This window comes from Electrophorus electricus, chromosome 5 (genome assembly GCF_013358815.1).
Source record: "Electrophorus electricus isolate fEleEle1 chromosome 5, fEleEle1.pri, whole genome shotgun sequence".
NCBI classification, from domain to species: domain Eukaryota; kingdom Metazoa; phylum Chordata; class Actinopteri; order Gymnotiformes; family Gymnotidae; genus Electrophorus; species Electrophorus electricus.
The window spans coordinates 13,235,390-13,260,389 of NC_049539.1; the positions used below are offsets into that span (position 1 = coordinate 13,235,390).

At 45.0% G+C, this 25,000-nt stretch overlaps 1 protein-coding gene across 1 annotated transcript in view; it reads right to left on the bottom strand.

Annotated features, from left to right (window-relative positions):
* The window catches only part of LOC113577913 (G patch domain-containing protein 8), an 88,808-nt gene that overhangs the window by 62,465 nt on the left and 1,343 nt on the right, over positions 1-25,000 (bottom strand). The gene's annotated exons all lie outside the window — the stretch shown is intronic.

Below are 25,000 nucleotides of genomic sequence, written 5' to 3' on the forward strand. Positions count from 1 at the left end.
AGGACCTGGCGTTGAGACCAGGTGAGGCTTCTGCCGTCAGCCTACACGGATTGTACAGTAAGTGTGCGCCTGTTTTTAGGCATCCACTCGACCAAATCGATCATTACGGAGTCTTAGATTAGTCACACCGAGTCTTAGATTAGCCACACCGAGTCTTAGATCAGAAAGAGAATAGTAGCGAAGGGTAGGGGAGATTTCACCGGCATGAACACATGTGGCGAACGGATGAGTATTTTATCCAACTGCCTGGGAAGCCCATCCCTCACTTGAGTGACAGACGCACTAGATTCATGGCTGCGTTTGTCTTCCTCGGCCTGTCAAAAAAGCCATTTTGGACCAATCGAGCGATGGGCAACGCCTTTATTCGATGACATACAGCCTGCCACTGGTCCCCTGACACATCACTCTCGCTGGCAGCTACACTGATTGGCGGAATGTTGAAAACAAAACACAACTCTAAAATCTGTCTTGTGTGAGGCACGTCATTTCACCTCTGCCTCTCTGTTCTCTAGACTTCCTGAATATTCCACTCTGAAATCCAGAGACAAGTCTATGTCTTTATACGGCATCTTAAATTGCAACCGTGTTAATATGTTAGTATATATCCGCAGTTAAATTGATGTTGATGTTGATGCTAGTCAATGTCAGAATTTAATTTACTACAAATTAACTTTCAAATTGGATCTGTTAATTATTCTTGTGAACTTTTATGATACTGAATTAATTTTAACAGAAAAAGTAATAATTTGACAGGCCTAATTTCTACAAATCAGATCAGGGGTTAATTAACTCGGCAAGTCAGATTTGGTTGTTTTTTATATCTTTAATATCTTTTTATATCTTTTGATATTATATATATTTAATATCCTCAGACAAAGCACATAACCCCAAGTAGTTCAGTGGATATTAGTCTTATAACAGGTGTGTGGAACCTTAGTACATTGTAAAAAAAAATATCCTCTCGAGTGATTTACGATGGAATAACAGCGCAGACTCAAAAAAACCCCCACAAAACCACGGCAGCACGGAGGTGCCTGTGATGCACAGGTGGTTAGGTTCTCTCCACGGAACCTCCGACTTCGTGCTCTCAGCAATGGCTGCAGGCCGAAAGCTCCAGCTGGAACAGGAATTTAAAAAAAACAAAACTTGCAAGCTGCAGCGTTTCCTGATATGTGATTTAACGTGTACTAAATCTTTCAAAGTCTGTGTTAATGCGTTAATTAAAGCCATCTGAACAGACAGAGAGAGAATGCTTGACAGATACGATATACTGCCTAATCAATACTTATTCCTTCATGAGGTCTACTGAGATCAAACTCCTGGATTTTCAAAAGCCCTCCAGCATACAGTATATCGCTCTGAGTGGGAATTTATCTCCTGGTTTTGACCCAATCGGACACTGATGGAGTGGAAGTTGGTAAATGGCTGGTTGCCGTCTCATCTCCATCCTGGATGGTGCTGGACCCCTGGCCTGGAGAGGACGCTCCTCCCACTAAGGGGGTCTAGCACAGAAGAGAAGAGCAAATTCAAAGAAAAGAGGGAAGGGCCATGGTGGTAGGGGTGGAGTTTTAAAGGGGGGGGAGGAGGGTCATTTGCATTTTAACTGCGCATAAATGTTTATGTCTGGCAACTGTGTTTATGTGTTTCCTGACCTCCCTTCAGTTCCTCGGGCAAAGTCAGGAGAAGCTCGGTAAGCACCGTGACAAATTTCAAACGAGGTGCTATTACACACCCTCCCCATCCGCTTTCTCTAATTCGTGGTTCCTGATTAGGACTTGTCACTTCCTGAGTTGCTCAGCGGTTATGCTTCCTTAAGGGAGGCCCTGACAGGAGAAGAAGCGAACAAGGTCAGGGAGACAGAAAAACAACGTACGACCTCAAATCAAGGTCGAACGGTCAAAGGGTGAAACGCTAACGTGCTCACACACCAGGTGACGGCAGACAGACAGCACCGTCTCATTCCTGCTGCCAGTCAAACTATTCCCAAAGCATCTTCACAGAACTCTATGAAGGCGTTGTGTAAGACTGCCGCATTGGAAACATGAGACTTGTATGAGATTTATATGAGACTTAAGGCAGTTATAGCCTACAGTGTTCCACTGTGTGCCTTCCTGCCTTTGATCAAAGCAACTTGCAGACCATTATTGAAGACACACACACACACACACACACACACACACACACACACACACAAGCATGCACGTACACTCACTCACCTACGCACGCATGTACACACATCCACCCCCATACCCATATGCATACACACACACACACACACACACACACACACACACACAAGCATGCACGTACACTCACTCACCTACGCACGCATGTACACACATCCACCCCCATACCCATATGCATACACACACACACACACACACACACACACACACACACACACACACACACACACACACACACACAAACACAAACACTCAGAGGGAGAACATGATCGAACTTCAGCCAGATCAGAAGAGCGATGAGGTTAAAGTGCAGCACTGAGCAACTGAGCCGCTCTGGAGAAGACAGTCTGGATAAGACGCGCCGTAGCAAGCTGTCGTTACACTCCTCCTCAAAGCGCATGACCCTCTGTCAGCGTTTACCTGCTCGCAGGGGGTGGGGGTGGGGGGGTGTGCCTGGCACTAATGCATCAAACGTGTCGGCGTTCTTCACAGTGGAAAGAAACATCGCAAATGGATTAGAGAGAGGGAGAGAGCGAGAGAGAGAGAGAGAGAGAGAGAGCGCGCGAGAGAGAGACCGGGAGAGCAAGCATCAAGAGCTGGCAGATTTCCACATGCTAAACCATTCTCCCACACGCACACGCACACGCACACGCGCACGCGCACACACGCTAAATCACAGTTGGTGCTGTATTAGACACTTTTAAAGGGGCGGTGTATTAAAATATGGTTGTGCAAAATTTGTACTTTTTATACATGACAGCAGAAGCTGAACAGGTCAATGACTGGAGCTGAATTCTCATGTAATGATATTAACACAGTGATCTTATCATTTTGTTAGGACACTTTAACACTTTAGTAACTCCTGTCCCACCTCTTTATGACACGAAACACAGGACACTCATTTAGTCAATGCACACTCCCCCCCCCACACACACACACACACACACACACACACACACCCCCACACCACACACACACACCCCACACCCACACCCCCACACCACACACACACCCAACCACACACTCCCCCCCACACACACACACCACACACACACCCACACCCCCCCCCACACACACACACCACACACACACCCACACACACACCCCCACACCACTCACACACACACACACCCCACACCACACCCCTCACACTACACACACACCCAACCACACACACACACCCCTCACACTACACACACACCCAACCACACACACAACCACACACACACACACACACACCCCACACCCACACACACACACCCCACACCCAACCACACACACACACCCAACCACACCACACACACACACCCAACCACACCACACACACACACCCCACACCACACCACACACCCCACACCACACCACACACACACACACACACCCAACCACACCACACACACACACCCAACCACACCACACACACACACACACACCACACACAACCACACCACACACACCCCACACCACACACACAACCACACAACACCCACACCACACACACACACACCACACCACACACACACACGCACCCGTGATGATTAGTGATTCTCTTCCATCATCAGCACTTTTCTGCTTGTCTGCGTTGTTGTAAAGTGCAACACCAGCGAGTTTCATGCCTGGAAAGTTTCCTCCAGGTTCATCAGCTCACCTGACGGCCGGTAATTATACGAGCATGTGAGGTGTGAGAGGAGTTTACAATGCAGTCCTTGACTGGAATAGGAACCTCTCAAGAAGAGGAACCTCCTTCAAAATGCTGAACTGGCTGTACTGCAGCCTTTAGCCCTAATTAGCATTCTGGAAGGTCATTATTCGTTTGTTATACATTATACGTTACTTTCCATGGAGTTAACGAATATTTATATATACATGTATATGTATGACTGTATGTCATATTGGTGTGTGCAGGGGTGTTCTAGTCATGTAAACTGTGAATGCTAATTTCATCCTCATTGTAAAACGACTTCGTTTAAACACACAGTCGCATTCAACAACCCGTCAAATATAAGCAAATGGAAATCGGAGATTCCCTGCATCCCCGCACATCAGGAACACACGTCACACATCCAACAGCCGGAGCGCCTCAGAAGAACCGTCTGTCATCTGCTGGGGACGCGTACATCTGGCTGGCGAGTGGAAGATTAGCGGAACGCGTGCCAACACTCGCCAGGGTACATGTATAGGCGAGCACGTACACATGCACATACGTGCACACGCATGAATAAGCACATACACCGCACAGACATGTGGGACGCAAGTTACAGTTCTGGCTCTGGCAGGACTGTTGGTGTGCTAATTAGAACGAAAGCGTCTTTAACAGCAAACAGCTCTGACATTTTCAGTGCCGAAACCGCTTGACTACGCCTCACGTCCACAGTAAACGGAAATTCGTCGTAGTGTAACGATCGCTGGCGGAGACTCGTGAATGCTCCAAGCAGAGCTCTAATATGTCAGGACTCGGTGCAGTTTAAGTTTTGTTGTGTATATCTGAGAGTGTGACCTGTGCAGTTACACACGTATCTGAACTGTGGCTCTGTTGATAAGGTCAGCCATGTGGAGATGTATCAGTTCAAAACCATTCCCACACTGAAACTGGAGTGATGTACAGATCACTGCAATGGGCTTTTTATTAAATAAAATGACACACATTCTAGAACTGCTACACCACAGTCAGAATTCCAGATTCAGTACATTTCAGAGGGCAGGCCATAAAAATCCAGATTTTCCCTGAATGAAAATACAAATCCCTTCCCATTCATGCCTACACACATGTACACACACACACACACACACACACACGCATGTGCACGTACACACACACACACGCACACACACACGCACACACACACGCACACACACACGCACACACACACGCACGCACGGGGCAGTAGTGTGTAATCTATGGTATTGACAGCCACCCACCATGCTAGATGGAGAAATACCCGGCCTGATGAGTTGAGCTGTTTAGTGATTCATCAAGCCAGATGCTCCGGCATTAGTAATGGATGTGAGGGGAAAGGAGCCACACTGGAATGATTAAAAGTGCAAAGCTTGAGTGATGTAAGCACAACAGTCCTAGTCCTAGAGGAAAACGTAGCTGGGCACTTCTTACTTCTTATCAGGTTAAAACAGAGGTAATGCCGTTTGGATGAAGTCCTGATGAAGTTTCATGTAAACATAAAGACAACCATATCCAGGTAGAGATTCAAACTGTCAGAAAGAAGATTTCGTGTGATGGGAAAGAGGTTTTCATGGTCAGACAAGGCCATGATCTGGAGTTTTTTTTGTTTTTGTTTTTTGTTTTTTTTTAGCTAAAATCCACTGCAACAGCTGTGATTCTGGCTGATGTGGTGTGGTGTGATGTGTGTGGGGTATCTGACGTGGTGACGGTGTGGTGTGTAGTGTGCGTGTGCGGTATCTGATGTGGTGATGGTGTGGTGTGTAGTTTGTGTGGGGTGTAGTGTGCGTGTGGGGTATCTGATGTGGTGATGGTGTGGCGTGTAGTGTGCGTGTGGGGTATGATGTGGTGATGGTGTGGCGTGTAGTGTGCGTGTGGGGTATGATGTGGTGATGGTGTGGTGTGTAGTGTGCGTGTGGGGTATGATGTGGTGATGGTGTGGTGTGTAGTGTGCGGTATCTGATGTGGTGATGGTGTGGTGTGTAGTGTGCGTGTGCGGTATCTGATGTGGTGATGGTGTGGTGTGTAGTGTGCGTGTGGGGTATGATGTGGTGATGGTGTGGTGTGTAGTGTGCGTGTGGGGTATGATGTGGTGATGGTGTGGTGTGTAGTGTGCGTGTGGGGTATGATGTGGTGATGGTGTGGTGTGTAGTGTGCGTGTGGGGTATGATGTGGTAATGGTGTGGTGTGTAGTGTATCTGATGTGGTGATGGTGTGGTTTGTAGTGTGTGTGTGGGGACAGAAGCTTGCTCTGACTCAGCCGAACCAAGAGTGCAACACTTGGCTCAAATCACAGCTGCTTTACCCTGGTACATGTTCGCCATGCCAGACCTACAGCTCTTAGTGCAGCTCTGCAAAAATACTGAAAAAAAGGGATTAAGTATTCAGGTAGCAACACGTTTCCGGCTTTTGCATCTTTTTAAGGAATATTTTCTATCATAAAAACGCATTGTTATTTTGTGTCAGGACATAGCAACAGAAATGGAATATAATGTCACATCAGAACTTCATTATAATGACAATTGAGCCCTTGTAATGGAAAACCATACTATATATCAGCCATATGCCCTTTGTGTCCTGAGTTATTTTAGCTTTGATTTTATATGTTAAATTTTAAAATGTTTAACTTTTAAGTTAAAATTGTATTAAATTGCTAAATATGCTTTATTCAGATTTACCTTAATTCATTCATATGGTATTTAAAAATAAAACTTGCGATAATGCTTTATATTATTGTTTTTACTGTGTAGAATGCAGATAAACAGTAAAGGGACTTTTAAAATGGTTTTTCATTGCAAGGGCTCAATTGGTCAAGAGTTGCGAACTTTTGCATTGTAAACTGCATGAACAATGTCATTGTTGTAGGTTTTGCCAAAAAAGCAGTTACTGTGCCACCAAACAGAGCTCTGGATGTGTGTGTACAGTAAGATGAACATTATTTACCAAGCTCAGATGAACGCACACACACGCGCGCACACATACGCACACACGCGCACACACACAGACACACACACAGACACACACGCACACACACACGCACGTGTGCATGCGCACGCACACACGTGCGCACGCATGCACGCATGCACGCACACACACACACACGAAAACACAGACACACACATACAAACACACAAACAGGCACACACACACACACACTACACACACAGTCAGACAAGAAAATGCAAACACACTTTTAATGCTACCAGCAAAAGCATCAAAACTTATCAACACTCTTTCGAGCAGCATCCCTTCCCAGAAGCCGAGCCATATTTCTGCTTTTAATATTCTGGCACTAAGCAGTAGTTCATCACCAATGTGTAGACTGCTAAAAACAGAAATGGCCTCTTAAGCAGTCACATAATGATTCTCTGTACATTCCTTAGAGGAATTGTGCTTCTGGGAAGCAGTGGGTCATTAATGGGAGAAGTGAACTGCTGGGAAGTGCCAGATAACTGCTTGCACATCTCTCTCTCTTTAACGGTAACAAACTTGGGGCTGATGGAGGGTGGAGCCATGGCCTAGGGAAAGCTATGCCCCGCCCACTTCAACAGTGCATGAACAGTTTTTCTGTGGGTGAGATCAGTGATCGGTCAACAGCTTTAAACGGCAACACTGCATGGCTGATATGGAACACGGCATATGAGAGTCTCACAATGAAGCAGTCTTTCCCAGTAGTCAGGACTAAACCTGATTGGCTGTGTGTAGCAAACTACACCAAGTAAAGGATGCACATATTGTGCAAGCACATGTCCATTTGCATGACGGGGCCTGTCAGTGTGCAAATGAGAAATATCAGTATTGCAGAAGCCAGTATCGTAGTGGTTGACAAACGATATATCGTGCTGCCCCTGTGAGTCAGAAAACAGCACATAACCCAGTCGGACATCCAATTATTTACCAGCTTTTGAGGAACGCTTTTGCTGATGCCCAAGGTGATCCTGTCATCATCAAAAGCAAGCAAACAAACAAACAAACAAAAATCTCTCTCATAGTCAGTAAAGTCCTGCAGGCTACAACAAGACAGCACACCAGACTGATAGCACTTTGTTTGACGGATAGCACTTACAGTGTCCCTCCATATGGAGAGTGTCCACGCGTTCGTGTCTTTGAAGTGCGAGCACAACAGCCAGCACATCAGCGGCGTGCACCTGTCGGTGAACCTCTCTGCACGGGTCACCGCTGGAATTGCGGCCTGCTCCCTCGCAGCCTAAACTTTTTGGGTTTTTTAAATGTACATTTCCATTTCCATTTACGGCATTTAGCAGACGCTCTTATCCAGAGTGACTTACAAAAGTGCTTTGTCATTTACTCATAGAATATATCCAAGTACAGTACAGTAGGTTAGAATTAAACATACCAATGAACTAGAATACTGTAGAATACAGGGATGAATGCTGATACCTAGAAGTGCAAAATACATGAGGTCTATCTTAAACAATGATAAGTGCTATAAACATGTAGAATTCGGTTCTCAGAAGTTTTAGGCTTTACGCATGACTGCAGTGAATCAGTCTGATCTGTCCTATAGCTCGGAGAGCGAGATGGCTTGCAGTGGTGTTTCCTACACCACAGAGGTTAGAGATAGCGCAGTTCACGTCTACATTAGCTGCTACTGTATCGCCATTTACATTTTTCTAGAATAAGTGATTAGTTAGATGACAGTCCCTGGCTGGCCAATTCAATTTTCCACAAGAATTCCCACAAGCTCTATGTTCGTGTGTGAGTGTGTGCAGGCGTGTGTGAGGGTGTGTGTGTGTGTGTGTGTGTGTGTGTGTGTGCGCGCGCTTGTGTGTGTGTGCGGACTGTTAAAACTAAGAAACATTATCAGCATACAAACATTTGGCCTCTGTGATGACATTATCACTGCAATTGCTCAGATTAGAACCCACACACAATCACACTCACACACACACACGCGATAAGACACACAGAGAATGGCATCGGAACCTGCTCAAGGCTGTAAAGAAGAGAAAATCAATTTGTCCTGATGTCCCATCTGAATGCTAAATCTGACCACACACACACACACGCAAACCCACATACACAGAGCCTTGAATCACAAATACTAATCTCCTTCTCTGTGAATGCATGTCAGTGCATGTTTGTGTGTGTGGGCATGCACATGTGTGTGCACACATTTGTGTCTGCACATACGTGTGTGTTTGCGTGTGTGTCCACATTATGTGGTTTGGGCAGGACAGGATGCCTAAGGGGCAGAATCATTAAACAGCATCAGGAAAATACATTCAGACGATAGTCACATCATCTATAAACACACACACACAAACACACACACACACACACACACACACACACACACACACACACACACACATTAATATCTATAAGGGGTTGTCCAATAAAAGCTTCATTTTATGTAATAAATAAATAAATAAATAGATAGATATCGCTTCGGGACTGGCCACATGTCTCCACAATATTAAATTCTGGGGACATTTGGACACAAACAGCTAAATACATCCCCCCCCCCCCACACACACACATACATACACACATACACATACCTTATTCACTATCCACACATCTCAACACACGTTCACTATTCTTCTGTATGTCCTGCTGCAGAGAGTTTTGTTTGTACAGTGGAACCCTTATGGTTTTTCCTACAGAGACATTTGTCCCATATTTGCTCTAAGATTAAATTTAAACAGTCACAAAACAAGAGGATTCCTCCAGATGTGCTTATGTGTATGTCTGTGTGTGTGTTCGTGTGCGCGCACGCGTGTGTGTGTGTTTGTAGTCTGTATATCTTCCCAAAACCAGCTCTTTGGGTTGCAGTCCTCTCTCTGGTTGACCTTCGTCCATAAATAAATATGAAAGCAATAAATAATCAAATTTGCTTGGAAATGAGGGCAGAACTGAATATATATGACACACAATCTACCCTCTCCCTGCCCCAACCATAACTCCACCTCTCTGCCCCGCCCCAACCACAACTCTACCTCTCTGCCCCGCCCCGGCCCCCCTCGCAATATTCCCCATGAGGAAAACTACAACCTCTTGGGGTTTGATCCAACCAGAATGTTGTTTAGTGCTTTTTACTGCAGTGGGTTCTCATGGAGCAAAAGCGGATCAGATCCGCACCCATTATTAGCGATATGGAGTCAAGCTTTGAACACCAAGCTTCCATTACGAAGAAGTGACATTCGCAGACACTTGGCAAATGTCACTTCTTGGTAACACTGGTAACCTTAAGCGTTTCCGACCTAAATTCTAAGAGGGACTTCAGCGAGTCGGTCAGATCCCTGTGCTGAAATAATGTGTAGTAAGCTATGACCTAGAATTCCCTATTGCACTAACCTGTACTGAGATCCAAATGCATTCGTTTTTTTGAGGCAGCGGGATTCACCCGATGGAATATGATGGACAGACACAACACGAGTGCAATTCCCACAACTAAAGCCGCAAACACACAGACGTGCTCCGACGCATGCTGAGCTTCGTCAGCTGGGTTTCGAAACAAAACCCAGTTTCCTCTTCCTGATGGCAGTCTCTGGCGGTGCTCTCTGTGTGCTTAACTTTGTGCTCGGTTTAATCAGTGAATTCATGATCCTGACAAGTGGGATCACAACACGTGCTAAATCCTTTCCTGTGATGTTCACATTCTCCCTTGCAACCATGTGTGTTTTTCCCACACCCTTTGTGCTCTGATCCATCACACACTATAATTACAGCAGGCATCAGCCACGATTCAGTGACGGAGTTAATGACTGTGGTACCACGGTGTGTTTTTAAATGCAGGTGACGTCCCCGGCCTCTTATCAACAACTCTCAGCACCTTCTCTCACCATCTCGCCCTGACTCTGACTCTCTGTCACTGACTCTCTCCGTCTCTGATTCTCTGTCACTGACTCTGTCTCTCTGACTCTGACTCTCTGTCACTGACTCTGACTCTCTGATTCTCCGTCTCTGACTCTGACTCTCCGTCTCCGTCTCTGACTCTCCGTCTCTGACTCTCCGTCTCTGACTCTGACTCTCTGTCACTGACTCTGACTCTCTGATTCTCTGTCACTGACTCTCTCCGTCTCTGATTCTCTGTCACTGACTCTGTCTCTCTGACTCTGACTCTCTGTCACTGACTCTCTGATTCTCCGTCTCTGATTCTCCGTCTCTGACTCTCTCCGTCTCTGACTCTCTCCGTCTCTGACTCTGACTCTCCGTCTCTGACTCTGACTCTCCGTCACTGACTCTGACTCTCTGATTCTCTGTCACTGACTCTCTCCGTCTCTGATTCTCTGTCTCTGACTCTGTCTCTCTGACTCTGCGTCTCTCATACTGTCTCTACTGCAGTAATGTTTGTCAGCTGTGTGAATGAGGAGTCTCAGCAAATGATAACAGAGATTTGAGCTGAGATTTGATGTGTGGCAGACCTCACTTCCAGCACGCACGCACGCACGCACGTGTGAACCCCCCACCCCACTGTGTCAGCAGGTCAGCAGAACTAACTCTAAACTTCACATGGCATAGTGTGTGTGTGTGTGTGTGTGTGTGTGTGTGTGTGTGTGGAGGGGGCATCTGTATTCTTAATAGAAACAGGACATTTCCTCTGAGAGAGTCTGAGCATGCCTTAATTTAATCAATGGAGAAACACTGATTTAGTAAGATAGGAGCTTCTCTCTCTCTCTGCACTTCCTTCTCCGTCTCTCTCTCGTCTTTTTAATGAAACAGTATAGTATATGTATTTATTTCCATGGAGACAGATGTGTGCACACATTTAACGTTCATACTTATGATTCGGTGGAAAATGGAGCGCCCTGTCAAACATGGCAGGTTCGATAAATCCTCTCCCCTAACTGTTTTTAATCCATCATTTGTCAAAAGATAATACAGCACTTCCCACAGTTGACACTTCTCATTCATAAATACTTTATCTTTGATCCATTATTTAAAATCGGGACAGTTTTAAGAAATCCTCATATGAAATATATCCCAAATTCCAGTTTACACATCATTATCTTAGACTCTGACATCCCATACATCATTCCATTCTAATGGTAACATTTAAGATCCTAACAGACAGAGTTAACTTCTGCGGTCCCTTAATTACCAGCACCTGAAGCTGAGTCATGTAGTCAGGGTCATGAAGGTATTACCACGGCCACTTTTACGTTTATTATTTTAACTTTAGAGAAGGAAATACACTTTCCCTACATTAGTAGCAATGTCAGCAGGGCTCAGAGAGGCCGATCCAGGCCAAAGTGTTCTCCTGAGCACTGGAAAGTCCTGCTGCCCTACTGCAGCGAGGCTGTATCCGAGCGTAAACCCTGCCGGGGCGAGCCTACTCCACGGCAGGAGCATGGGAGCAGCTAATGGTCCGGCTGTATCCGCCAGGACACCGACACGCTGCTCTGTGCTCACTAATGACCACAGAAGCCACCTTGCACACAAAATGATCTCCCCGTGGAAAAGCACTGAGCACATTTGGAAATGATTTTATTTTTAACTTCGGACGCGTCCACACCCGTGTTCTGAAACGTGAACTAGAGTCACGCAGCTCTCAGGAGTAGTCACACGGGAGGTCTACTCACACCTGTGCAATGCATATGAATCTAGAGAAATAATACACTAATTCCACCTTAATTCGCACTAACCACGTACCATTCCCTTGCTCACAATGGCCACTTATATTTGGTGCTGCCCTAGAGTAGCACTGTGCAGTGTTCAGTGTGGCATGTATGTGCGCATAGTTGATTTCCTGACGGAGCAGGTGGGTGTGTGCTTGGCTGATCCTGTCATTTTTAGGAGTCTGTACTACAAAAGGCCAACACACTCCACTGATGAAACTGGAACTTGCTTTCCTATTCAGAGCACATTTCCTCCTCAGAAGTACGGTGAATACTGTGGGGATTTGAACAGCAGCCTTCCCCAAACTTCCATAGCTCATGTACTGGAACCGTGCAGTCAGGATAAAGGGCCTGGACAGACCAGACCTACCTTTCCCCTTCTCTCCTTCTCAATCTTCCTCTTCTCCCCCATGTCTCTTCCCCCTTCCCCCATGTCTCTCTCCCCCATGTCTCCCTGTATCTCCCCATGTCTCTCTCCCCCGTGTCTCCCTGTATCTCCCCATGTCTCTCTCCCCCGTATCTCCCCCGTATCTCCCCCGTGTCTCTCTCCCCCCGTATCTCCCCCGTGTCTCTCTCTCCCCCCGTATCTCCCCCGTGTCTCTCTCTCCCCCCGTATCTCCCCCGTGTCTCTCTCTCCCCCCGTATCTCCCCATGTCTCTTCCCCTCTGCCCCATCTCTCTCTCTCTCTCTCTCTCTCTCAGCCCGACTCTCTCTATCCCCGTATCTCCCCCGTGTCTCTCTTTCCCCATGTCTCTTCCCCTCTGCCCCATCTCTCTCTCTCTCCCTCTCCCTCTCCCTCTCTCTCTCTCTCTCTCTCTCTCTCTCTCTCTCTCTCTCCCTCTCTCTCTCCCTCTCTCTCTCTCTCTCTCTCTCTCTCCCTGCTACAGTTGCCTTTCTTCCTCTTTGCTTGGGTCTTGTCTACCCAATTGGAATGAGCTCAAAATGTCAACAGGACTTGATTGAATTTCTCATCAGACTGGGGAAGGGTGAACTCCAATAAAATCACCTGCCCATCCACGATCATCTACATCACTGCACCGGCCAAAATGCTCAACATACCAGTGAATTATATTTCAAATCTAATCTCTCAGGGCTTGAGTGAAAGTCCACGCGTATCGGACCTAAATGCCGGCCAACCCTGGCTGGATCTTTCTCCGCCAAAATAAAAGGGAACCTGAAGGAGTAAACCAGCTGAAACCCACGGTCAGGTTGTGTGTGGCTGTCATTGTATATCACATTTATTTTTATAGGAAAGAGTTACAAGAAAGGATGTCTGGCATTTAAGGTAACGTGTCTATAAAAGGTGTCTTTCATTTGTGAAAGAACCTTAAACGTTTTCACTTTAGACACATGACATAATGCCACGCAAACCTTGGGACCATAAGTGCATGACTGCCAGCTTGTAAAAACATGCAGCTTTTATTCAGCTATGTTTACTTTTACTACAGACCAAAGCTGAGCTTCTAGATATGATGCTTCCCTGCTAACGGGGAAACACGGCATTTCAAGATTGTGTATGCGTGTGTGTATGTATATTTGTATAAACACCAAAGAGATATATGTAACTGCATATAACTGCAAGGTTTTAGTGTCTGAGTCCTGTAAACATAGGTGCAAACTATGTTTCCAAAATACCAACACATACAGTAGAGGTCAACAGATACAGCACACGGTGATCCATAATCACAGTCAGACGCCACAAAGTAACGGGGTCGAACACCCGGATAAGATAAATTACCTGGGACAAGGAAAACCAGAGCAAACCGAAACAATAAATCAATAATTGTGGGTGTGTGTGCAATAATGGGTCAATATTTCAGATCATCAAAAGTGGCCAGGCAAACAAAGCGAAGATGACAGTCCAATCTTGTGGTGAATAAATGGAAACAGGGTCAAGAACTAGGCATCAAAATACAGACACGGGAACGCTGAGGACTGCAAACTAAATAGTGGCAAGACTTCACAACTGGGGTGTCTTAAATACGTTTCCTCCAGTGAAGTGACTGCTTACAGGTGAAGGCTAGGATGACAGACAAGGAGGAGGGTGCTCAGTATTCCGGTGATCCCAACCTCTGATGGCCAGAGGTGGTGCCCTCTCGAGCCAGTGTGACACATATATCTGGGAATGGCAAAAGTCATGAGACTCTAAGGAACAGGTGTGAGTGCTAATTAATGGGACATGCCAAGGTGGGGACAGAGCAGAGACAATCAGGAAGGAGCAGACCAGCAAATCAATACAGGAAGAGTCTAAATGGACTTCTTCCCACATTAACCCTCCTAATCCTATGAAAATTTTCATTTAATGATACTACAGAGTCTTCAAACAATAAGATAAATGTAATTCAACAATTTTCTGTCTCGTGTCATTTAAAGATAAAACGTTGTTGGAATGTTATATTTTAAGAACATGGAATTATTGGAATGTTAAAGAAGGGGTTACTCTGGTTTCAAGTGGTTAATTACATGGTTGCCTACATAACTCTCTCCTTGTTTTAATCTTTCCAAACACGTAATATGACAAGGGATCACAAACTAAAAAGAAACTGGCTACAGACCCATCAGATAATTTACAGAATCCCAAGGATTAGGACTTTAATCTGGATGCACAGTGAGACAGGTAGCCACTGTAACTGACAGAAGACAAGGGTGATGTGTGCATAATGTTTAGAATGAGAGAATTCTAGCAGCTGAGTTTTGAATGTATTGAAGACGTAAGATTGTCAGGTATGCCTATAAAGACAGAAATATAATGATTAGGATGGTAGGATATGCATGAAGCAAAGGTGGGAAATGTTACAAAGATGGAAGAAAATGTTTTTTACCAATCAAAGAGCAACCAAAGATCTAAGAGAATAACAGATTTTATTTATATAGATTTTTTTGTAATCAAAGATTAAAAAGTGCTTCATAGAAAAGAACAGATATTACACAATACATGAATAAGCCTTCAAACCAATTAAGGCCAATGGTAGTATCAAGACCAATGGACGGCAGAAGTTGAAGTTTAATGATATAACAGATAAAAACAGCCATGACTGAGAGGCACTAAGAGAGGTATAGAAGGAGGGAGATGTTTACAGGTAGATGGATTCAATTTGGCTATTACACTGCATGTACAATTAGGCAACTGGTATTTCTCACATCCATTTTGTTGGTGGACAAATACAATGATCTCAGCTGATCCTACATTTTTCACATCCCAACAGAATGTTTAACAAAGAAAAAATTAGATTTTTCTTTCACAGGGAAAATTAGTACGCACAGCTTTTCGGCAGCTTAAAGTATAACAAACAGCAAAATAACAATTAACAACATTTTGGCTTTTTAAAACTATTCAGTGATGAACAGCCACCCTCCTTTTAAATAATGGCCAGGAATCTCAATGAATCTCAATTTCTTGATGTGTTTACAATGAAGTTTTGCTGATGCAGCCACCACAGCCTACCAAATGCTCTTCAAAGAGGTGATCTGTCTTCCCTGAATATAAATCTCATGCTTGGGTGTGGCCCAGAAGTTCTCAATAGGACTTAAGTCAAGTGAGAAACAGGGCCAAATCATCATTCTGTGCTCTTTAATGCCTTTGCCAGCTAGACAAGCAGTGGTCCAAATTCAAATGGCTGTACCTTAATGTATGCAAGGGATCATTGTCCAGCATGAGGATCATGATCTTCGTGAATGTTGCTTCTTCCTGAACCACTGTTTGAAGAATGTGTAGTAGAACTGGAAGTAGAAGAAGTAGTAGAAGAACTAAAGAATGTGTGGTAGAAGAACTGTTTGAAGAACTGGTGGTAGGTTGTGAAGTTGACCTTCAAGCTGAAAACTTCCAACTAGCTCATCATTAAATGATAGCAGCCAATGGCAGTATTCCTCCTACACCTGTGAGAGTCTGTTAGTTATCCACCCAAAGGCCAAACCATTTCATCCATCTAGAGTGCATTTCATTCCATCGTAACACCTTTGAGAAAATGGTCTTCGGGTGTTTCTTGGCCCAGGCATAACACTTCAGCTTGTACATTTTCAGTGGTGATTAGGTTTCAGCCTTCCTCACCTAGCCATGTCTCTGAGCACTTGACACCTTGTACTTCTAGACATTCCTGGAAAGTTGGTAGCACTGGAAGCTAACAGGTTCCTAGTGCTGAATACATTTAATTCTTCTTAAAGCAACTTGCGCTTTTTCTTCTCCACACATTTTGACCCTCACCAATTTTCATAACAAAGCGTTTGTCCGATGGTCATGCATTAATAATTTTTTCAATATGCATTGTGCTGCACGCTGTAATAGGCAGTATAGTTTTGACTTTTCATTTTCAGTTATATCTCTTTTTTTGGCCCATTTTCCTGAAATATTGAAGCTACCGAATAATTACGCATGGCTTACACGTGGTCTTAATCACTTTACGCTATACCCTCCCTCATTTAAAAAAATTAAACTTCACTTGAAAATAATTATACCCATTTAGCATTCACATTTTTATGGATAACAGTTGGATAATATGCATAGAAATGATGATCAGATCATAATACTGACTTGCGTAATAATCAGGGAGAGAGAAGGCAGACATAGTCACTATCAGGTGCTGATGTTGATTCGTATTGCTAGTTTTGTCTTTGAATGATTTAAGAAAAACATCGGGTTGTTTGATGGAGCTTGGAGGATCAGCAGTCTGTACATCTGTAAGTAACCAGATTTTGTGATTAATGGCTAATGAGCTAAGCAGCTAAACGCTAACCTGACTAAGACAAATAGCCTTAACAGAAGAACAGAAGTAATTGTCTCTTCTCATAGTAGGAGCTTTTCGGAAGCACCTTTTGTAAGCAAGAAAAATTGTATCTTTAATCGTGCACATTTAAATAGACACTTGCAAGAGCTTGTGAATATTATAAAGTCATTTATTTCTGCCACCCACACTCTGGCAGATTACTTTTTATTCAGACCTCAAAGAGTAGAATTGATCAGAGACAGGAAAGTCATTAGCCCTTGCAATGCAAAACTGTCGTAACATTTACAACGTGATCCTGACTTCATGCTAGGAAAATATGGATAAGGGGAGGCAGAATGAATCTGAAAAAATAACTGTATTCAATGCAATATTTTGCATGGCTGCACAACAGAAAGTCTTAAAGCAATTCAAGCTAAAAAGAGATGAAAAAAGCTCAAAATCACATCACACACAGAAAAAAAAGAATAATCAGATAACAAATAACCCACAGCATGTGGGAGAGGTGGAATTGACAATAGACATCAGTGGAAAGACCTCTCTGTGTATGAGGCAGTGTCTCGAAAGTGACCAATGAGGTCATTATGAAAAGAAATGCAAAGCAGCCAGAGGTCAGCTCCATATCAGAGCATATGGAATGACAGGTAGAGGATGTTGTCTTCCTCATTAGCCTGGAAACAGTGAATGGAATGAATTACTCAGTTTAAATGGAGAGAACATTAAGTTCAGTTTAGATAGTGGCCCAGCGGACACTGAAATTCCATGCTCCGGCTTTGGGTCAGCAACACAAAGGGCACTACAGACAACCCGCAAAGATCATGGGCTGGAAAACCACATTCTAGATGTGAATGGGAAAATTAGGAATCTAAATCAAAACAGATGAGCAAGACACCTACACAGTATATGGACCATCAAAAGCCACTGCTAAGGCACCCAGTCACTGAATGTCTGCATATGTTCACACAGTCTTAGATAAACTGCGAGAGTTATTGCCAGCTTTCCAATTCAATTGATTAGAGAAGTTAAAAGAGCCCTACAAAATCGAACTGGAGCTGAGAGCAGTGTCATACGTTCCATCTTCCCCCAGAGAACTGAGCTCCTACTGGGAGATCAAATAATAGCTGGCCTAGAATGCAAGGATGCTACAAGTGTGATAGCCAATGGCCACACAGGATTGGCCTTTGTGCCCAAGCCACAAGGAGCAAATTGGTCTTTACAAAGTGGCATTGATCTCAGGAGCTGAAGCTTTTACCAGGCTGAATGCCACAGTGGACTTTTGGCAGATCCTACTGACAGAAGACAGTGCTCTCTCGACCACCTTAACTGCCCTACTTGGACTCAAAAGACATTTGAAATATCCTCAGCCCTAGAACGTTTCCAGTGATGCATGACACTTTTGAAAACATAGTCCAAGGAGGTGAGGGTGTCACTTGCTGTGCCGATGACACTGCAGTGTATGCAAAGCACCTTTCAAGTTGAAGCAGGTTGACGCAGGTTTGACAGGGAATAATGAATGGGACTTTGGCAAAGACAACATAATGTCCGTGGGCTATGGTTCACCTCCCAAGGGGTCATCCCACAGCCAGACAAGGTCACAGGTATAGTGGAAATGCCAAAACCTCCATGTGTCGCGGACATCTGAAGATTGATGGGCATGGCTAAGTACCTAGGGAGGTTCTTACCTCATCTTGCATCATTCACCCACCCACTGAAAGGCTCGGAGAACAGCTGAGGGTTCTGGGGAGCGTGCCGCAGGGAGAGACTCTTCAGAGGCGGAAAAGTGAACTCTGCTCACTACTAGTGTAGTGAGTGTAGAGTAGTGTTAGCCCACTACTCATGCACCGTAACATGCCTGCATGGCAGCAGACACATCGCCCACTGGACTTGGAGCAACGGCGATGGAGAAAACGTTGGATGGCGGTGACCGCCAACCAATCACGCTCTTCTGTAGGCGTCTGTCAGAGGTGAGGAAGAGAAATGCTATGGACTGCTTGAAATACTAGCAGCAGCCCAGGCTGGTGTGGGACGAAGGCTCTTCATGTCCCGAATCCCTTGATAAGCCCCTGAATACTGTGCTCAGGCTGAGGCTACTCGACTTATCAGCTGAGAATGCTTTTGTGCCTGCTAAGCAATTAATTACGGCGGATGCCTTATCTTAAATTCCAGAGAAACACACCTTCACTCAGGCAGAAAAAGAACAAGTTGCGGATGTAAAGTGTCTGCAGGCAGTGATAAATAGCAGATGAACATGAAGCAGATTCAACCTGAAACTGCGAAAAATGGGCGGTGGCAAAAATCGTGCCTACCTCCCGTTTGTACCATACTGGCCTCAACAACTGAACTTGTCTGGAATGGGAGACCTCTTGATGAGAGGACAAAGAATGGCTGTTCCCATACCCCTCTGTCCCACGAGACAATTCTCAACTCTCTACATGTTGACCACCAAGGAATCGTACAGAGCTAGAACTTATATGATAAGTGGTCAGTATGGTGACCAGGATTCGCAGTTCAAACCAGACACAAAGCAGAACACTGCCACACCTGTGCAGGTGTGGACCCCCTGTTGACTAACCCTATAGCAGAGACACCAGGACAACATTCCAGCAAAGGCCTATTCATGTGGGTGACTACTTTAATATTGCATGGAAGTGACTAAACTCAAAGTGGTCTCTGCCATTACGGTCCCAGCCATCCAGAAGGATGATTTAAATCGACCACCCCTGAGACAATAATGTCTGACTTAAAAATGTATTTAAATGGCTTAAAATCTTTGTTTAAGTGTTCTTTGCCAGTATCCCATGGTATCCCAACGAAGCCAATGGAGAGAACGGCCATGCTGTAGCCATGGTGAACGGACTGGGGAAGGAAGCAGAAAATACAGCAAAACCTCTACAAGCATACCACGCAGCACCACTGGGTAATCAGGAGAATGGTTACTCCCCCGCTCCGCCACCATCATGGAGACAGCTACGCACCAACCCGTCTCAACTGCCGAAAACCACCGATGCCACTCAGCCCCAGTATCGAGCCATTCAGGCAGAATGAAGCCCAGAAGAAGAGACCCCAGGAGTCATACCGAACTGACGTAAAACACACAAACAACATAAAACTCACTCACAACATACAGCCAGGCCAGGGGGTATGGAGGACACACAAAGAGGCCTTAAGCCAAAAGGCAGAAGCTCCCAGGCATCACCTCAGGCATGTCAAGGAGCAACACAGCAGAGAGAAAACTTGCACTTGTTTTGTGACGTATTTGAGATTTAAAAAAAAAAAAAAAGTCTGGTAGCACTCAGAGATACACTTGCAAACCAGTGCATCGCCTGTGGAGAAGCTGCCTATATATATTCGTGTCTGGTGGAGGGTCATAGAGAAGCTGTGGAGAAGGGAACATGCACTGAGAGCATTAAGGAAATGTAGGAAAAAAAAGAGGGAAGCCTGTGGTTATACATATGAATGTTTTTATGAAGCTCACAATGAAATCAGGGATATTTTTGGATGAGAGGATGGATGACACATTGTTAAGTCTGGAGTTCCTCATTGTCCTGTTATTGACCAAAAATAACTGAATTTCAATTTCAGTGTTTCTTACATAAAGGGAGAGGTGCCCGTTAAGATACAGCAGTTGATTAATACTGTTCATTGCCGCAGCCGAAATGTTCTTTGGTTTCTGGAGTGGAGTAAAAGGTTAACGTTACACCTTTCCTAAGGCAACACTACAGTACAAGTTTCCAGTGTTGAGTTAACGGCTTCGGTGTGTTAACAGACTACTGGACACTAAATATTGTAGCTGTTATTTCAGTTCAGTACTTTTTAGTATGTTTGGATGGCAGCTTGTTTTAATATGGCAGCTTTCCACTGTAAACGTACTGAATGTATTCTTGTATAGACTGAACGCAATGTGTTTTAAATCTATGTTGTTAGGTCACACTAAACAGAACACTTTTGAATGATTATTCAAAGTATGTACATTATTAAAATAATGGGACGTCTGTATCATATTCTTCCCATAAATTGCAGTTCTACTTGTGAATGTTTGTAACTGGGGCAGTGGTAGCTCAGTGGTTAAGGTACTTACTTGACTTGTAATTGGAAGGTTGCTGGTTCAAGCGTCACCACTGTTGGGCCCCTGAGCAAGGCCCTTAGCTCTCAATTGCTCTAGTTGTACTCAGTCATAATTGTAAGTTGCTTTGGATAAAACTGTCAGGTAAATGTGCAAAAAGCAGTTGCATCTGAAACTCTGGCGTCTGGAGCGAACATTTTGCACGTTATTCAGCAGGACCAGTTCACTGGAAATCTCTGAAAAGGTTAACCTAACGTATTACTAACACTTGGTGTGTTTGTGGAGCTACCTGCACACACCCCACACACACACAGCCATGATGCATGTTAATTTAAGAGGATTCTGGAACTCGAGGGAGCTCAGGAGAGTAGATCCTGTGTGCTGAACTCCATCTGACCCTTTCTGAGGTCTGAGGTCTCTGTTTTCCGTTCTTGTACCAGATCATTTGCCAGTACTTTGGTGCAATTAGCAATCATTTCCTGTAATGGTAATGGGTCCTGAAAGCTCAAACTGCTTTTAAACTCCTGAAGAGATCCCTTCCTGTGCTCAGCTATTCAGTTCAGACCCACTAACCGACTGACTAGTCAGTCTCTCTCTCTCCGTCTCTCTCTCTCTGTCTCTGAGTGCTTAATTAGTGTAAGTGGGGGCAATTACTGGTGTCCACTCTCTGAAAGCCTTGAAAAATAGCGTGCCGTTTTGTGGGTCCTTTTTCTGACCCAAGATGTAAATCTGTAGAAGTTTTGTGAATTGAATAACAACATATGGAGAAAACAAAAAAGAAAGAAAGAAATATTCAGAGCCTTCGCGTGCGTTTGTGTGTGTGTGTATGGCCCCTCTAAGAGGAAAGAGTGATTCATTAGCCTTCCTCTGCGATTACTGTTCCCACACCCTGTTAGCGTCAGGAGCTCGGCACAAAGAGTTTCAGACAGGCAACCTCAGAGGACGGCCGCGGCCTGGAGCGGAATATTAAACGGCGCCCGCTACACTCTATTAACGTAGCAGCAGAGCTTGCACTCTTATTTAAAAAAAAAAAAAAAAAAAAACCTAAAAAAACGCTGATCTCAGCACAGCCCAAGTCACTGATCGCCATTCCTGCTCCATCATCACCAAAACCACTTACAGAGGAAGATGGAGAGTAGACGCTTATCAGTTAGTGAGAATTAGCACACCGCGAGCGAGCTTTAAAAAGCGCACTGAATCGACGTGGCCAGTCGGGTTTACGCAGTGCTTTCTGAAACACTCCTCTGGCATGACTTTTAAAGTGACTGACTGGGGATGGAGTCACATACGAGAAATAAATGAGCAAAGGCCAACACGGCAAACAGTGGCCTGAAAGTCAACAAATAGCAGTGGGGCTAATTTAGACTATCATTCTTCAACTCATTACAGCACGGAGGAGGAACACACACATCACAAACATCGGCTCGAAACGGGCTGCAGCCCACACGGTGTTGTCGGGTGTGTGTATGCGTGCGTGTGAATGGAGCGTGAAACAGAATTTCCTTGTTGAACTGCACAACATTGGGGGTATCAGCAGCAGTTTTAACACATCAAGAGGAAGCTCACAAACACCCACTCACTAAGTTTATTCTTAATTTACGTTGCTGGCACCATTTTTCACTGCTCATAAACGAGATGACCTAACAAATGTTCCGGCCAGTGATGTTCGCCCTCTAGTGTTTATCTGAGGAGCTACTGCAGATGAACATCTGTGAGTGCATACGTGTGAGTGTGAGTGTGTGTGTGTGGGGGGGGGGGGGGGATAATATACAAAGAGAGAAAAAAGTGATTGCATGCATATTTAATTTTGAGAAAAATGAACTCAAAAGCTGTTCCTCAAGACTGTTCCGTTTCTTTTCACAATAGACGCCCAGCATGTTTTGTGTACTGCTGAGCCTGGTTCAGACTGCGAGGCCTGGTGCAACAGGGCAATGTTTGTTTGCGGGATGTTCACCATTTGCTTTCAATACAAAGTTCAAGAGTCAAAGCACATTGAGTGGCAGCTTTTCTAATACAAGCACATCACAAGGCACTGATCTGTCATTTAGAGATGCGTAGCTTGACTCAAACAATTTAGTGTTAAAGCATTACTAGAGCGTACATTTGTGATAAATGCAAAATATTATTGAAGATGAGAGATAAGAGGGCGGAAACCATCCGTCAGCTCTACATGGAGGAAATACAAAGTGCCATTACTGAGCTGGCCATTACTGAGCCTGTGCGTGCATGCGTGTTTGTTGATTTGAGGCAAAGCGAACATGACACCTTGATTTAAGCTAGAGCAAGCACCCATCTCACAACAGCTGCTCTGACTGCCCATCAGGCCTGTGACCAGACTGCCCATTAGGCTTGTGAGCAAGCAGGCCAGCTCCACCCCAGTCATCCAGCCCAGCCTGACAGTCCTGGGGAACTAACTGCTCTGAAAGCACACACACACACACACACACACACACACACAGACACAGACACAGACACAGACACCACATTGGCACAAATTCATGTTGAAAGGCAGGAAAGCAAGTCTGAGCTATAGTTGGTACAGTCCGAGCACACACTACGCTATCATTTATGAGCTTAAGAGAGATGAAGGCGTCCATCCGAGGAAGAGGAGAAAGAAAAGGCAGTAGAAGGTGTAACACACACACACACACACACACACACACACACACATCCAGTTTCTAAAAAGAGTGGGAACTATAAGGTTAGACAGAAGGGGCCTGTGTGGGGGTGAGAGAAGGAGACACTGCCTGGATGTGAATCCCAACGCTCGCTTCACTGCGCCCCATCTACCTCGCCTAAACTCACTGGGAGAACTGGGACCCTCACATTACTTCATGTTCTAGATCAGAGATCTAGACCTGCTGCTAAAGTGGTCAGGAGGGGGTTTCATCTCTGAGTCAGTCGTATGGATTGTAGAATGTAGAGTCATGAGAGAGAGAGAGAGAGAGAGAGAGAGAGAGAGAGAGAGAGAGAGAGAGAGGGGCTGTTCTCCCTGAACACCCCCCTTTCTCCTCCTCCGTGCTCCTTGCTGCACCTCCTGCTGGCATTTGTGTCACTCCTCTGGGACACTGTGAGGGACTGTGGTCCTGTCTTAGTTCAGGGTGTGTACAAAGATATGGCAGGTGAGTCAGGAAGATAGCAGAACCCAGCGGCACCGCTCCGAAAGTCAGCCATGCAGGGCAGATTTGCAAGTGCTCTGTCTCGCAAAGCCTGCTCATGGACTGCAAGCAAAAGATCATGCACACGCATTCTCACGTACACACCCAGACACGCTTCTCGATGTAAGCCCATGCACGCAGATGCTCTCGCTCACACACAGAGGTCAAGCAAGTACCTCTTTTTAACATATACAGAAGCGGTTCTTTACAGATTGTGAAAACGGTCAAAATCAGTTTTGCTCGTATCCGTTTACTGACTAAAGCCCTTATCTCGGCTGTAGTTTGAGTCCCAACTCTGAATATCTGGGATGAGTTGGGGCTTCGGTTAAGTCTTCAGTGAAATGAGAAGAATGGAAACAAATGTAAATCAATTTTGACTGCCTTTCTAAAGAAAGTTTTGTCTGTGCTGCCTCGACTGGCGACGTAGCGGAGGACATGGAGGTCAATCTTCTGTAGCGTCTCGTCTCGAACCGCCGACCTTACCGCAACGAGCCAGTAGTCTTAGGAAGCGAGACACTTAGATAACGTCAGCATGTGAGCGTCAAAGGCCTAGACGGCGCGGGTAGCTTCTAAAAATAACCCTGTGGGCTCCTCGTTTACAGGTTTAGTCAAGAG